This window comes from Colobus angolensis, unplaced genomic scaffold, assembly GCF_000951035.1.
Source record: "Colobus angolensis palliatus isolate OR3802 unplaced genomic scaffold, Cang.pa_1.0 Scaffold228, whole genome shotgun sequence".
NCBI classification, from domain to species: Eukaryota; Metazoa; Chordata; class Mammalia; order Primates; family Cercopithecidae; genus Colobus; species Colobus angolensis.
In genome coordinates, this window is record NW_012115466.1 from 1,954,294 (window position 1) to 1,972,536 (window position 18,243).

Below are 18,243 nucleotides of genomic sequence, written 5' to 3' on the forward strand. Positions count from 1 at the left end.
TTATATTCCCTTGTAAATTTATTTGTTCAATCTTAATTATTTTGTTAACATAAGCATTTACAAAAAGTAGTATTTTCAAAATATAACATTATTTTATATTTTTGTAAAACTCTAATTTTGACTGTTTGAATATAGCTAAATTCTCATATCTGTTTCTGTATTCAACCTGTTGCAATATGTTATTTTGGTTTAAGTCCCTGAAGACAATTGTGCCTCATCTACTTAGCCAGTTGGAAAATAGAGTAAGTCAGACCACCAGAAGATGTCAGATCATATTTTAAGAATGCCTGGTCTAGTTCCATTATTTCACAAAATAGTAATTTTCTAATTTTACCATTACCTCAGTATTGAAGAATCTCCTTTGTATTCTCTTTTAATATCTGATTTTTTTTTATTTATCATCTGTTCAAAACAATATATTTTCTGCCATATCCATTTACTCTTTTGTTAATTCTAATCTTTTTCCTGATTATTAAACTTTATTTGTAATTATTTCCCAAGTTCTTTTAACTCTCTTTCATGTTCTTATTTCCCATTTTTTCCTATCTTTCTACCAGATAGCTTATTTTTCTTTCATAATCCATGTTTACTCCTATAGAAATACTAGTTTGTAGGTTTTCCCTGCGTTATAACACATTTTTCTGGTGTCTCTCCATTTCCTACAGGTGTTTGGTTCTCATTATCCTCTTTTATTTCTCTAATATCTTATGATGGTTTTGAATATCATCCGTTTTTATTCTTTATGTCTAAGTCAGGTGAATTTTGTTATAATTTTAGAAGTTTAAGCCAGAAAAGCCATTTTATGGCTCCAGGGCTACTTCTTTGGGGGTGTGATGAAAATATTATTGCTATGGCTGCTAGGGGTGCTGTCCCAAGGAAGCTCTGAGCTATTAGCCTCTTCAGGGATTAGCTCAGCTACAGAAAACCACTTTGCTCACATTCACTCCCCATCCTGGAGTGATCTACAACCATTAGAATGAGGGTGGGAATTAAAACCCAACTCCCAGCAGTTCCTGAAGGGCTTTTCTTGCTGCAGAGCTCCTAGCGCGGGCAGTTGAGGTTATTGTGCTGACATTGCAGCTTGATAGCTCCCTGTATCCAGCTGTACTTCCTTCCCTCCCTTTCACAAGTATTGATCCCGAAGGCTCCCCCTTCATAAGCATCCAGTGTGCTAAATCTCATCTCAGAGCTTGCCTGTAGGACCCAACCTGAGATATGACAACTAACATTGAGAAAATAGTCTCTCCATCACTTTATCAGAATTTCTGGCACCTACTTTCTCTCATGCTTTCCTCAAATGTATCGAAAGCTTGCCTTCTTTTTACTCCAAATCTGTTTTATTCTTTTAGCAATTTGTATTTTACTTCAAGTCGTCTGTCTCTGTTGTCAAGTCTCTGTCCTTTTGTTGAATATTTCAGTAGCTGTGAAGTCCCAAGTCACCCCTCATGGTCAGTCCTTCCCAGAGAATCATGTACTCATCTATCGGTTTGGATTGCTATTCTCAGATCCACCAGTCAACTTCTTTACTCCCAGTGGGGAGACTTTGGAGTGGTGAGGACTTAGGATTGCTCAGAGCCATCTTCTCTTTCTTCCCTTTGTTCTCACACCGCTGCTGACCTAGTTATTTGTCCCAGTCTCTTTGATGCATATTCATCAGGTCTTACTCAGCACATTATTTCCATCATTTTGTTCTGCTATCCTGGTTGCTCCATCCATTTTTTTGGAGGATTTGTGGAGATTTTAGCAAAGCTCCACAGATATGCTTCTGCTATCTTGTTAGCATTTATCAGAAGGTGATATTTCTTGATATGTTCTAAATCTGGACACCTTTTAGGGAGTTTTCTTGCTTTCTTTTCTTCATCTCCTTAGTGATCTTCCCACTTCACTCTTACTCCTGCTGACAGCGTTTCCCATTCCAGGTGAAGCCTTCGGTAAAACTCCTAAGATAAGGGGACTGTCACAGCATTGTGGCACTAAATCTGGACACCTTTTAGGGAGTTTTCTTGCTTTCTTTTCTTCATCTCCTTAGTGATCTTCCCACTTCACTCTTACTCCTGCTCACAGCGTTTCCCATTCCAGGTGAAGCCTCCTCTTCTGGGTTCCACCACTGCCAGTCTATCACTTCTCTTCTCTTTTTTCCTGCTTGTCTCAGTTTTGGTTTTGCTCTGTTTGGTGTTGCTTAGCTGTATGAACATATAATTTAGATTTTTTCCCACTCATTTTGTTTCCTTGTTTAGTTTATTTGAGAAAAAGTAGAGCCGTTATTTTTGATAACATAGGTTCCTAAAATGTGGAGGCAGAGTCCAACTCTTATTTGACACAGTTCTTTTACCTTTTGCTCTTATTATAGGCAGCTAGCAATTGTGTAATTTTTCACTTCACCTTCCATTGTTGAGAATTCCATTTTACTGCATTTAAATAAAAATTCAAATTCTCAGTTGATAACTAGTTACTGATATGAAATATAATTACTCACACAAACCACTAGTGGCTAGAGCCCTTGGAGGGAAAGGCAGAACTGGATCTAATTTGAGGTAGACCAGTTATCTCCTTTTACGGTCTATGTCTGCCTGTCAATAACTAGGCCAGGTATTCAATTTAGTCTCTTGAAGTGAGATAAATGTCTCATCAAATGATTTATATCAACATTCAGAAGCATTTACCTAAGCGAGTGCTACATATAAAGACTATTTATGATTTTATAACAGATGAGAGCTGTCTGAAATAAGCATTCAGCCTGTACCATAGTCATATATCATTCCATTTGTAGAACTTTTGAAATATCTTTTGTGTATATGTATTCAACATATACACACACATAATGTATATGTGTATTGTGTAGTTTTCTAAGGAAAATAAAACATTCTTCTATATACTCACCTCACCACTCAAGAAAAACAAAGTTACCAGTAGCCTTGAAATCCTGTGTGTGTGCTACACAATCACATGCTCCACTCTCTTTTTACAGAGATAACTATTCTTCTAAATATGCTTTCAAAAATAAATTCTTCCATAGTTTTCATTTCCAAATGAGTGTTCTTTTCCATGTTTCCTGATGAACACGTACAAGAGTATTCTGGATTTTAAAGTATGCAATTATTATATTTAGATAATGTAAGATACTCTTCCAAAGTGATTTTAAAAATCCACTGTCACAAGGAATGTGTAGGGGTCAATTTCTACAAATCCTTGCTTGTGATTGGTACTTCCACATTAAATGTCTTTGGGACAAATTAACATTTTACTGATTACTAATATTTAAGCATCTTTTCTTATTATTGCTGTTCTTTGTGTTGGTAAGCCAGGCAAACTTCTTTGCTTCGACAAGAAGAAAATCATAAGCTTCAAAGCACACACTAATAGAGATGGATAGCACTGGTGGGCCCTATGATGGGCCCTACAGTCAGTGAGGCAACCTGCTCGCGTATATGCTGTCTTCCCTCTGAAGGCTGAAATATACTGCACTCACTCATAATTTTGAATATGCCACTTTTTAATTAACAATTGTTCCTGGCCTTTTCTTCTCTCTTTTATTCTGACATCTTTCTTTTTAGTGTGATTGATACTTCTGACCTAAGAATCATGGTGCTCTTCCATGGTAGGGGTAGTTTTGATCAGTGCCCCATAACAAGCTAGTAATTTCCTTTAAATGAGTTATAATGAGTATTTGTATCAGGGACATTTGTATATCAACACCTGAGAGTAGCCTTTTGCAGAGTTTCTGCCAAAAACTCCAGTCTGGGTATATTTTATTAGTAGTTTCTGCGGACTAGCCTTCTTCGGTTTCTGTCCAAAACTCGAGTCTGGGTGTATTTTACTTTCTAACATGTCTAGCATCATCTGAGCAATCAAGTACACTAATAAGGGCCAGGTTGGATTGTCTGTGCTATGATCCTTAGAAATATATTAAGGCATATTTTCTAAACAGTCATCCTCCCATCTAAATTCAGATTTGTTTCTGCTGATTTTGTTAATTGGACCAACAATATTCCTGAATGAGAAATATAATTTCACCAAAAACCCAAATTCTTAGCTGTCTCTGAGTTTCCTAATAGTGACTCGGTCCACGAGAAATAGTAGCTTATTTCTCACAGTTTAAGGAATGATTCTAAGTTTAAGAGCTCATGCAATCCTCTAGAACTTCACAAACTTTGCTAAGCTCTGAATTTTAGTTGAATGCATCAGCTACACAGGGTGACTGTAGTCATTAACTTCTCCTTTGTGCCTTCCTCTCCAAAGCCAGCTATCAAGATATCACAGTTGTAGTAACTAACTTGCACTTAATTTTTGTCAGTGTAAATCCTGCCTCTCTAGGTGATGGCAAAACAAACACAACACTCAATAGCAATAACATAAACCTTAAAAGGAACAAAATATTTGAACACACACTATACCAAGGAAGATATACTACTGCAAATAAGTACATTAAAAAATGTTCAACTTATTTTTACAGGAATGTAAATTAAAACTGTAATGAAATACAACTACATGCCTACTGAAATGGGGAAAAATAAGACTGTCCATGTCAGGTATTTGTGAGAAAATGGAGCAAGTGGAATTCTCATATACTGCTGGTGGGAATATATAATGATGCAACCACTTTGGAAATTATTTTGTTATTTTCTTTTTCTTTTCTTTTCTTTTTTTTTTTTTTTTGAGACACAGCCTTGCTCTGTCGCCCAGGCTGGAGTTCAATGGCACAATCTTGGCTCACTGCAACCTCTGCCTCCTAGGCTCAAGCAATTTTCCTGCCTCAGACTCTGAGTAGCTGGGATTACAGTTGTGTGCCACCATGACCGGCTATTTTTCGTATTTTTAGTAGAGACAGGGTTTCACCAGGTTGGCCAGGCTGGTCTCGAACTCCTGACCTCAGATGATCCACCCACCTTGGCTCCCAAAGTGCTGGGATTACAAGTGTGAGTGACAGCGCCCAGCTAGTTTGCCATTTTCTTAAACAAATGTTATGTACTCTACTATACAACTCAGTCATTCCCCTCCTCTATGCTTATTTGAGAGAAATGAAACATGAGTGCATACACAGGAATGATGTGAATCATCATAGTAGCTTTTTGTGTAGTAGCCAAACACTAAAAACAAGCAAAAGGTCCATTGAGAGGTGAAGGAATGAACAAATTGTGGTATATCCACACAATAAAATACTACTCAGAAATGAAAAGAACAAACTTTGGATAAATGTAATACATGTATCAGTTTCAAAATAATTATGCTTAAAGTATCCAGAGATACTTTATATGTAAATAATAGATGTTGTATGATTCATTTATATTAAATTCTAGAAAGTATAAATTAATTTATAATGACAGAAAGCAGATCAATTGTTGCCTGTATAGGTGGCGACAAGCAGCTAATGCTATTGGTTGAACACATAGGCTAGTGGTTTCAATGATTACCAGTATAGGGATTAGTGGAGTGGGAGAGATGAATTGCAAATGAGGAAACTTTGGGAAGTAATGGTTATTTTTACTATTTCGCTTATGGAGGTCTTTTTTTCACGTGTATGCATATGTCAAACTTATCAAGGTGTACAGTTTAAATGTGAAGTTTATTGTATTTCAATTATATCTCAATAAATCAGTTTTTATAATATATCAAATCAACCACTTCTTTAATCAGAACAATGATCGCTAATTTCTCTCCTGGTATTATAATACATTTTTTCTCTTACATAGCTTAACGTATAGTGCCAAAGAAGGCTTGAGCATTTTCAAATGTTCTCATCCAGAATGGCTAATTAACACCAGCTTAAAAATGAATTTAAGTAATGTACCCTTTGAAGATAGCAAGGGCGAAATTCTTCATTCACATGTAATATATATCAAAATTTATCTTCAGGCCATTGTTAGTAATTTAACCCATATGCTAAGTCACGTCTTCATGACATCTTTTTTTCCTAACATGGGAATGTCATCTGCTATTCTCTTGGTTGTTTGAGAAGACAGATTCTTTCCTTTATGTTGCTGTCCATAGAGATTAATATTGTTTCTGAACCAAGGTAGGAAAACGTTTCTTGATTGCTAAATAAAACAACTGTAGTAGATACTTTTGACTTGTTAACTGTTATTTTTAATTGTGGCAAAATATGCATAATTTAAAATGTATTATCTTAACCATTCTGAAGTATAAATTTAGTAGTGTTAAATGCATTCACATTGTTGTGTAGACAGTCTCCATAACTTTCATCTCGCAAAACTGAAACTGTATACTCACTCCACATTCTTTCCCCCGAGCCCCTAGCAACCACCATTCTATTTTCTGTCTCTATTTATTTGAATACTCTAGGTACCTCACATAGCCTAATGTCATCAAGGTTCACCTATGTTGTAGCATGTGTCAAATTTTCTTCCCTTTTAAGGCTAATATTCCACTGTTTATATATACTGCATCCACTGATGGACACTGGGCTGCTTCTGTCTTTGGCTACTGGAAATGATGCCTCTATGGACATAGACGTACAAATATTTCTTCAAGACTCTGCTTTCAATTCTTTTGTGTATATATCCCGGGATGGCATGACTGGATTATATGGTAATTCTATGTTTAATTTTTTGAAAAAACACCGTTTATATTCTACAGTGGATGCATGATTTTACGTCCCCAGCAAGAGTGCCCAAGGGTTCAAATTTCTCCACATCAGCAATATTTGTATTTTCTGTTTTTTAAAATATTATGATCATCCTGATTATGTAAGGTGGTATTCCACTGTTGTTTTGATTTGCTGATTTCCTGTTATATTGCAGAAAATGGGAGGTCAGAAAATTGCAGTTTATTCAAGATTATGTAACTGCTACATGATAAAGTTGAGACATGAATCCAAATCTGACTCAGTCTAGTACTTTTCATCTACGTGGTTAATAAGCATATTATGATTATGTCACTTTCCCATTTAAACCCTCTTTTTGATTCTCATTGCACACATAAAATCACGTTACAGCTTGCTAGGTTCTGTAAGATCTAAATCCTGCCTTCCTGATTGAATTCTTCTATTCTGTACTTCCCTTCTCTCATCGTATTTCAAATTTTGCCTTTTATTCCTGTTTCTTGAACAGACATGACTCATCTACTACCTCTCAGGGTCTTGTCAAGAATCATGAAAGTTCTGATATTTTACCTTAATTGCAATTGCAGAAGGTTAGTCTGCAAAAGTTTCACAGATGTTGGCGAAAGAAAAGAGATTTCTGGATCAGCCTTAAAGGACCTTATTACTTCCAGGATTAACAGTAACCAGAGTGTCAGCATTTATGCTTAGTCTCTGAGTCATGACACCCAGGGCTTATTGAAAAGAACTCTGCAAATGCAGTTCTTTGCATTCCAAAAGGGTAACCTCAAGCTTCTGGAAGACAAATCTTTGTAACAGATAATGAACCTTCCTGATCTTTGCCCCAGAGGATGACATTATCTACATTATGCCAAATGGGGTGGTGGGAACAATCTTCCCCTTGCTCTGGAGACAGACATTATTCTTACCATCAGAATTTGTAAGCAAAGCTACCTTTGCACTGGAGGAAGACGTTATCTCTATCTTCTAATGCTGTTTTCTACACACATATTCATGAAAAGGTGGTCTAAAACAAAGACAGTGAGAACCCCTACTCAAATGTCATGCAGAAATGAGTACAATTTTAATTTTCTTTAATTACCATTAAAGTACTTGCTATATTTGAAATTTTCTTCTTTGCTTATTTTCCTGTCTCAAGCGTACCTTGCCAACTCTCCAATTTCCCTAAAACTATTAAAGCTTCATGAAAACAGAAATAATCAGCAAAATTATCTGCCTTATTCCTGGAGCCTATACCATCTGGCCTATAGGTACTTAGTAAACATTTCTTGAAGGAATGAACCATTGTCTCAATTAGTACAGGTTTTATTACAGGATCCTGTGATGCTTTATTCTTGGCTTTCATAGACTTTTTAGATGGTTTCCTTTTGGCTTTTATTTCTAGCCTTTGTATGAGAAATGAGAGAATTTTATTCACTCATTCATTTATTTATTTAGATTCAGGCATTCAATACATGTGTTGCACTTGTATTAACAAAGAAGCTAATGCAGCAGATACGTTATTGTGAAAATATGCAAATAATTGCTCATCTAGGTATGTATGAGACCAATTTAACATTGTAATGGGCTCCTCTGCATGTAGTGCTGATTTTCAGGCATTGGTAGATGCAATGCAGTACTGAATTCTGCAACTCATCACGTTTTCTAATAGGAGCAGCATCTGAATTAGTCACACTGTGTGTTTTGGACATATAAAACTCTGTGTGGGATCTTCATCTTTCAAAATAAGTAGAAAATAATAATAAATAGAAAAATAGCTATAAAATACAGAACACAATATAAAGTTAAATTTTAATTTGAATTGAAATCTTGTTATCTAAGTTGACTTTTTTTTCTGAGTATATGGTAAAGATCCAATCTTACAAAAAGCTCTGCCTTCTTTTTCTATGCCCACTGTTCCTCATAACTCAATATTGATACACCACACATTGTTCTATTAGGTTATCTATGAAACATTTCTTTCCGAAACACATATACTCTTCTCTTGGGAGACTATGGGCCAATGAAAATTTGTTAATCCAAACAATAGAATATTGTGAAAAGTTCTATATTTTATCTCTTTTGCGAAAAGCAACAAATTTTTATTGAGCATCCACAAAGTGCAAGACACTATGCCATTTTGTGTAATTTTTCAGGACCAAAATAACCTTATGAGATAAATATAACCTTCATTACTACTAGTGCTAGTATTACCACTACTGCTTCTATTGTTATTTAAATAACATTTTAAAATGTGGAAGCTAAAGCTTGGAAGGATTAAATAATCTGACCAAGGTCACAAAATTAGATACGGAAAGGCCAGGATTATGTTTTTAGTAAATCGTTCAAATGAGGATTGGGCAATTTCATTCTCTGAACCTTACCTGGACTGTGTCAGATCATATATATGAATGCTAGGAATATTTCACATGCCATACATGACAATGTTTTGAAACAGGCCGATAATTCTAAGAATTTGGTGTATAAAATCCTGTGTTAATATATATTTTGCATAATTAGGTTCTGCTGTATCTACTGCATTTTAATTTACATTTCTCTCTATATAAAAATAACCTGGAACATTTTCTCATGTTGTTAGATGCTCTTATAGCCATAATGGCTATATTGTAGTACATCATGGGGATGCAAGACAGTTACTCAGCTGATATGGTTGCTTCTGATTTTGATCTGTTAGGCTACATAATTACATATGTAAAAACACTGATTAAAATTGTATAACATTTATAAAAGTTTAAGGTGCTTGAAACATAATTTCAAAGTCAGCTTCAGAAAGTTTGCAGCAGTGTACTTTGCTGCAAGTAATATTTACGAAGCTTGTTTCTGATTTTTTCAGAAACTAGGTACTACCAATTAAAAAGAGAAATAACTAATTTGAAAAAAGAAAATCTGGTTGTTGTGGTTATTTTTTATTACTTTAGTGGTTAGAGTAGTGGAAATGTTCTTCATCTCAATTGTGGTCACCATGACATTTGTTAAAGCTCATCAAATTATCTGTTGAAAACGGGTGAGTTTTACTGTGTGTTAATTCTTGCTCACTAAACTGACCTAACGTTAATAAAGTTTTTTATCTCACTCAGACTCTATATCCACCATGGATCAGCTGGGAGGTTTGCTTCAAGTAGTCCTCATTTTAGGACTCAGGTTGGAGGAGAAGCCACCATTTCACATATTGGGGAGAGAAAGTGAGTACAGTGAAAACTCTGAAGATTAATGATCACCATTGTATTAGGCTGCTCTTGTGTTGCTATAAAGAAACACCTGAGACTGGATAATTTATAAAGAAGAGAGATTTAATTGGCTTGTGGTTCTGCAGGCTGTGTGGGAAGCATGGCGCTGGCTTCTGTTCAGTTCTGGGGAGGACTCAGGAAGCTTTTACTCATGGCAGAAGGCAAAGGGGAAGCAGGCATGTCATGTGGCAGAACGAAAGCAAGACAAAGTTGGGAAGGGAAGTGTCACACTCTTTTAAACAACCAGATCTTGCAAGAACTTACTATCTCGAAGAAAGCACCAAGCAATGAGGGATCCGCACCCATCATCTGAACACCTCCCACCAGGCCCCAGTTCCAGCATTGAGGGTTACAATTCAACATGAGGTTTTTGGTAGGGACAAATATCCAAACTACGGTAACCACATTCTTTGACCTGCTCCAATAGGGTACTAAACATTTTTCCTCACCAAGGATCATAAACTGAGTTTATCTTACTTAAAAGTTAAAACCACATATTTGGTCATGGGATTCTACCTCATAAATAAACATATGATGTTCTATAGATTGTCTATGCAGTTTTGGAAAATTAGTTTTACTAACAATCTTTAGTATCCTGATATAACACAAGCTCTAAAATATTTTTTTATGGCTATAGCCTCAATATTAAAACAAGGTCTGGCACATATTAGCCACACCAAAAAATATTTGTTAAATGAATGGTCTGAGAAATTTTAGTGAGTAGAATTTTTTAAAGAGATAATTAAATATTGTTTGTTTCAGTAAAAAAAAAAAAAATGGTACAATAGATTGTGTCATTACAATATAAATTAACCTACGAACCAGAAGAAAAGGTCAAACATACAAATTAATGGAGAGTCCCACATCCAAGGCCTAAAAATTAAGAAATTGGAAAATTAAGAAAAATGTCAAATAGGTTAATATTAATAAGGATTTGTTTTTTTTTAATTATTGCACAATGGGTTGGGAAATGTTTAGTGGTCATTTGAAAGATGGCTTCATATTTAGTACTTAACTTCAGAGCAAATTGAGGGTGTTAGAGATGATAATCCACAGCTACAGACTTTATCACAGCAAAGATAATGTTTCAAATTATGTATATTATAAATGTAGACAATTCTGATTCTGGATTGGAGCATAGAACTAAACCACTCTATATACCTTTCACATTTGGTGTTCTTGTATTTACCAGTAGCAGGCTAAATAGCACATGTACTCACTTTCAGCTGACTTCAAAACTCTATGATGAGATCCTGACTATGGAGCATGACATGCTTCTGGAATGTTACATTCTGTCACTTGACAAGAAGACTAGTTGGATTGCATACTTTGTCTTCTTTTAAATGAAATTGAGATTCCTAAACCTAAATCTGAAGTGTTTGACTTAAGCATGATATGTTCTTTATAAACAATACTTTTCTGTATGACATTATGCCACAATTAAATGTTTGTATTTATTTTCTCTAAATAAATTGCTCACGAGCAACAAAAGGTGTGTTTAACGTACAAGATCATCCCTTTCTAAATTGCAAAATGAATTTTCTGAAGGATTTATTATTTTATTTTTCATGTATGTCAATGATCACATTTAAATATCTCTGACATATCCATTTATTTTTGTAATATACTTGTGTATATAATAAATATGATAAGATTGTATCCTGGCAAAAGCATGACAATCCAAAGTCTGCAGAAAAGAATAATACAATGTTAAAAATCAAAGGCAAGATCTTATGCCTTGAACAAACCATCCAGATAAAACCTAGGCTATTTTATTCAAGATCATAAATAACCCAATGCCTTCATTAACCTTTATTCTTTTTTATTAGCAGTCTAGGCACCATGGCTCTGAGCCGAGCCCAGCAGGCTGCCCATGAGGTGACATTTTAGAGATTGGCAAAGCAATGCACTTTGTGCCAGAGTACACTATCTTGAGTTTTTGTCCTTCACAGCAGGAAAAAGCCTCTCTGGATCCTTTTGTCCTTTTAAAAAGAGACTTGAGTGCACATATACATAAACACATTAGTGTAAGAATTTTTCTTGCTAATATGAAAAATAAATTACTTACTCTTTAATTAAAAATAGAACACTAAGTATTTGAGTTGATTGAAAAGTAACTTAAACCAAATTCAGCTGAAGAAAAAACTTAAAAAACAGAATTGTTTGAGATTTCCTTAATGATGCATTTATTTCACAAACATGTAGTAGGTATTTATTGAGTACATCCTTCTGTAGTTTTGTAATTTGCTTTAAATATATAAATATTTACAGAAAGTAGATAGGTGAGATCTGGTAGTTATAAAAAACAAAATAAAATGAATAGCATACAGTATTTGGAAGTGGCAAAGATGTGAACATAACAACACTCTGGGTCTTAATTACATACAGCTGAACGAAAAGAAGTGAAACATTTTTATGTAAAGCAAAATATCACATAGTGAATTTAAATACACCATTCAAGACATTAATGCAGATGTTTTAGGAAGGCAAAGGAAAAAAGACATATGCATGAAACACTTTAGAATTATTCCCAAGATTGAGAGTGTGAAATGGGAGTGCAGAGAGGGATAGATAGATAGATAGATAGATAGATAGATAGATAGATAGATAGATAGATAGATAGAACAAGAGGACTTTGTGTGCACTGGGGATGATAATGTGCCATAATGCAAACATTGTAATTAATTCAGATATCGTCCTATGATAAAAAAGTTCCAGTGTGAATTGAACCTACAAAACATTTGAGATTGTCTTCCTTTCTTCTATTCTATGAAAAAAGGTGTATTAATCAATAAAGAAACCACTTCAGATAGACTTGTATGTAGCGGTAATATTAGGTAAAATTATAAAACAGAAAATATCACTTCTAAGGTCATCTCTTTAAGCCCTTTCTTCACTTCTGTGCCTTTAAGGCCAAAAACAAGGATCTGCCTCTCCTGCAAATGTCATAATTCAGCAAATTCCGTACTTTGTGATTACTGAGAAATAACCTATAACTTCTATAACTTCTTCAGGAATTATTGGAAAAGGGAAACAAGAGAAAAGAAAAATCACATCTACCTAACACATATTATACTATCAAAATACATACTACATGTTATATAATATGTATTTTATATTTTATATAAATTTATATATACTAAGTAAATACATGTAAATACATTATATATATACATATAATGTTTAATTCACCCTATGTATATAAAATTTGAGATATTTTCTGTACCAGGGAGTTTTCTAAACTCTAGGAAAATCACAGTCAACAACACAAGGTCCATGTCCTCTGGGAGTTTACTTCTGCAGAGGGAGACTGACAATCCATAAGCAAATAAATCTACAGTGTCAGGTAATAGTAAGTGCTATGGAGAAAAAAAATAAACAGAGAAGTGATAGGTAGTGACAGGGAAGCTATATTATATACGTAAACCACAGAGTCTCTGAGAAGATGTCATTTGAGTACAGTGTGAATGACAAAGAATCCTACGATCCCCAATAACTTATGGAGTTGAGATGGCAACATGGCTCTGTATTACAAAAGCCATGCAGTAGAGTTTGTTTCCTGACCATAAACACAAATATACAAGTAATTATTTTTTCCTAATTCAGTATCTACTCTGTTTTTTGCTGGCATTTCAAATGATAGCAGCAAACAACTTAGTAAACTCTAAATAAATAGTGATTTCTGTTTGGAACTCAGTCAGTGCAAAATTGCAGTCACTCTAATACCTTTCTTTCTCCATTGGATTTGTCTAAGCAGTGGTGGTGATGTTTGTGTATATTTTTGGGGTCCGCGTGGACATAAAATATTCAGTAAACCATGCTGTAAACAGATATGCTGTCATCCAGCTTTGTTGTTCCATTTATAAAGCACAGACAGAGTAAATTTAGCAGAATTCTGAAGGGCCCTGGCATTTTCAGAATGGTAAATGAACATTGGCTTCCGCTTGAAGTCACCAGATTGTATTAGCCCCTAACAAGAGTGTCAGCCTGTCTTTTGAAGCTTTGATGCCAGGCATTGACTTCTGTCTAGCTATGGAAGTTCTAGATGGCATCTTCTTCCAACGTTTGTATACATTAAGTATCTGTTGTTTACTATAGCCACCTTCACCAATTATCTTAACTAGATCTTCCGGTTAACTTGCAGCAGCTTCTCCATCAACACTTGCTGTTTCACCTTGCATTCTTTTGTTATGAAGATAGCTTCTTTCCTTAAACTTCACAAGCAAACTCCTGCTAGCTTCCAGATTTTCTTTTCTTTTCTTCTTTTCTTTTCTTCTCTTTCCTTTTTCTTTTTTTTTGACAGAGATCACTCTTTTTGCCCAGGTTGGAGTGCGATGATGCTATCTCGGCTCGCTGCAACTTTCACTTCCCAGGTTTAAGTGATTTTCTTGCCTCAGCCTCCTGAGTAGCTGGGATTACAGGTGTGCGCCACTACGCCTGGCTAATTTTGTATTTTTATTAGAGACAGGGTTTCACCATGTTGGCCAGGCTGGTCTCGAACTCCCAATCTCAGGTTATCCATCCGCCTCGGGCTCCCAAAGTGCTAGCTTTACAGACGTGGGCCACCATGCCCAGCCTCCAGCTGTTCTTCTCTAGATTCCTCACCTTTCTCAGTCTTCACAGAATTGAAGAGTTAGGGCTTTGCTCTGGATTAGGCTTTAGCTTAAAGAATGCTGTGGCTGATTTGATCTTCTATCAAACCACTCAAATCTTCTCCATATCAGCAATAAGGCTGTTTTGCTTTATCATTTGTGTGTCCACTGGAGTAGCACTTTAAATTTTCTTTAATGATTTTTCCTCTGTATTCAAAATTTGGCTTGCTGTTCGGTGCAAGTGGCCTAGTTTCAGCCTATGTCAGCTTTTGGCATGCCTTTTTTTACTGAGTTCAATCATTTCTAGGTTTTGATTTAAAGTGAAAGATATATGAGTCTCCATTTCTTGGGAACACTTAGCGGCTATTGCAGGATTAATAATTGGCCTAGTTTTAATATTGTTGTTTCTCAGGGAATGGGGAGGCCTGAGGAGAGAAAGGCAGATGGGAAACGGCCTGTTGGTGCAGCAGTCCGAACTCACAACATTTATGGATTAAATTTGTCATCTTTTATGGGTGCAGTTCATGGCACCTCAAAACAACAATGGTAACATTAAATATTGGTGAAATAGATCACCATAACAGATAGAATAATGAAAAAGTTTGAAATATTGGGAGAATTACCAAACTGTGACACAGACATGGAATGAGCATGTGCTGTTTGAAAAATGGCATAGATAGATTTTCTTAATGCAGGGTTGCCAGAAACATTTAATTTGTGAAACACCCAATATCTTTGAAATGAAACAAAGCAAAGAGCAATAAAATGAGGTATGTCTGTATTTCACAGATTTTGTAAAGGGCTGATTAAAGTTCCTCCCCTCCTCTGGCCACAGACACAAAAAATTCTAGAGAAAATCAATGAATGGCTGCTCCTGTAAAAAGATATTTCTGTAAGGCTAGGAAGAAAGTGGGACCACATTAGAGACCATGACTACTCCAGAAGGATTTTTGTAGCTAATGGAGAGGTGGAGGCTGTTGACTAAGTCTTCAGTCTATACTGGGAAGAAAGTCAGTTTAGAAATCACCCACCTAAAACTGCAACTGAGAAAATGATGAGCTGGCACTAACCTATGAAGCCAACAATAAAGTAAAATTGTTTATCTGAATTCTGGCTCAGCTGGGGATTAAAATGCAATGAATAAAATTGCTTATATGTCAGTGGGCCTGAATTACACGATACATGTTTTCTAAAAGTCTGTACCTACAAAATTTGAAAGATAATTACATCTGTAACTGCCTTGTGATTCTGGTCAAAGCAAAAATGAAACCTCTCAGAAAGGCATCCCCAAACACCACAGGAAGTTATGAAAGAAAAAAAAATTAAAATGGTGAGTTAGAAAATTAAGATATGGGAAAATCTAATATAATATTGACTACATAGCAAAAGTAATATCATTAATTATTTCTAAATTGTAGACACTTTGAAAATGTCACAATTAAAACATAGGATAATAATAGCATGTAAGCTAGGAGAGATGAAAACATCTTGGGGTTCTTAAGCTGTGTAGAAGGAGGGTAAAAACTTTAGAAAATTAAACCATTAAGTTAGGTATGTGCATATTAATTTCAAGGCTTACCAAACACAAATAGTTATTTTTCTAAAACAGAAGAGGATAAAAATAGAATTAGAAAAAAAATTTATGTTAGCACAAAATAAGACATGAAGCAGAGAAAAAAAATAAATGGAAAATATCCACAAACAGAAAGCAAGAATAAGGCAGTAGAAATAAATGTAAATATAGCAACATATATTTAGACACTGTGTAAAAAACTCAATTACTTTGCTTTTTAATAGAACACACTTAAAATATAAAAACTGATAAAAGTAAAGAGTAAAAGTTTGGGGAAAGGAATTTAGGTAAACATTAAACACAAGAAAGCTGGTGTAGCCATTTTTGTTCCAGGATACCTATTCTCATGGGGGTGGCTGACAGCAAAGTAGTGAGAGAGAGGGAGGTGACATTCTTAAGTCACTTTACAGTTCTAGACAGCAACGAGGGGCAGCAGGTGGCAGGACACAATATGGATTGTTTGTAAGCTCATGTGAAATACCTTGGGGAGCTTCCAAGATATCCTGGTCTCAGGGTGAGGAGAGTTTTTTTGTGGTATTAGAGTATGATTATATGCATGTAATTTAGACACAAATAATGCCACATTAACACATATATGCACATATAAAATGTATAGCACTTATAAAATTAATTTAATTTTATAATTTATAATGTTTGACTTGAACCAGCAGGCAGGTAAGACCTGGAGAAATATGGGCTGTCCCCATTAATTTGCTTACAACTTTCTGGGAGACTCAAGGCCATTGGTGAGCAGTTGATGTATCAAATGCATTCTCTCTGCAAATAAGTAGATCTAGCTAATACTAAACAATGGGTATATATTCAAATTTGTCACTTTTGAAATCAAACTATAAGGGAGGTTATAGATGTCTCATCGATGTAAAATTAATTGTATCTAAAATAGAATAAATTATAAAATATTCACTATGGGAGACAAATAGTGTCTGTTTTCACTTAATGGTCGTCTGTTAAGTCCAACTAGTATGTCAGGTGTTTTTAGGCTATTCTTACTCAATCTTCAAAAGTTATCAAAGTGATTATATTAGCTCTGTTTTTGGCTAGGAAAATTAAATTTAATGTAATTAAGTAGTTTACAATAACATTGGAGAACTTAATGTAACAATCTTCTGAAAATTCATATCCTGTTTTTCTATTTTTTCACCTTGCACTTATCACTCTCTAACATATCACAATATTTATCATATTTTAAAAAATAGATACCTCCTCAAATAGAAAGAAACCCCATGAGGATAAAAATTTCTTACATTTTTGTTCACTGCTCTTTTCCCAGAACCTAGGAAAGTTCCTTCCATAGTAAGCAATCAATAAATATCTTTTAAATAAATGAATGAATGAATAAACAATCTGTGATTAAGGATTTTGAATAGCTTTATTCAGTGACTATTGGTTTCAAGCTCTTTATTATGACAGGAGAGATGGTGTTTGCAGAATATTCCACCTACCTGAGAGGCCCTTGTTTAAAGAAAGGTTTTGTCCTTCTTAATCTTGAAGTAATAAATCATAATATTATATCAACTGTTAAAAATAATTTAAAATGTTGAAAAATATATTGCTAAAACAAAACGAAAAAATAATCCTTACCAAATGTAGAAATGACACTTAAAATTTAGATAAGTATGAATTACTGATATTGTATCCAAAATGTAGAAGCTATGAAGAAAAATGAATACACATATTTGCATATTTACTTAAGGAATGTAATGACATGTGTTGTGATTTAAGACCCTTGATATTATCTTTGGCCACAAATCAAGGCCACTAGCTTTGTCTTAAAAGAAAATGAAATGGTTAACTTTAATAAAAATTAATTGTGTTCCAGTTCCATGTTTATCATCATTGATAGGCAATACTGTATACATCTACTTCACCTCCTTCTCACAATATGATTTCTTAAACAACATGAATAATGTTTATTTCTTCAGATAGAGATGAGCAATCATCTTGCCTCCAGCAATAATTAATTGGTGGCTTGTAAAGTTGAGAAGCATAATTTTATTTATGTAAACAATCTGTTTCAGTTATTCCAGGTTATAGATGAATTGTGAATAGCTTAGTTATAAGAAGAAACTGAGATGTATTTTAATTAGTACAGTCAGGTCTAGCTATGCATGAAAAACAAGATAAAAAGGATTTGAAAGGCATTCTATGTTTTATATATATTTTGAATATATTATTTTTAAAAATGTTTTTCTAACTATGTCAGGCTTTCAAAGATTTTCTTGTTAAAAATAATTAATTCTAACAAAGCTTTTT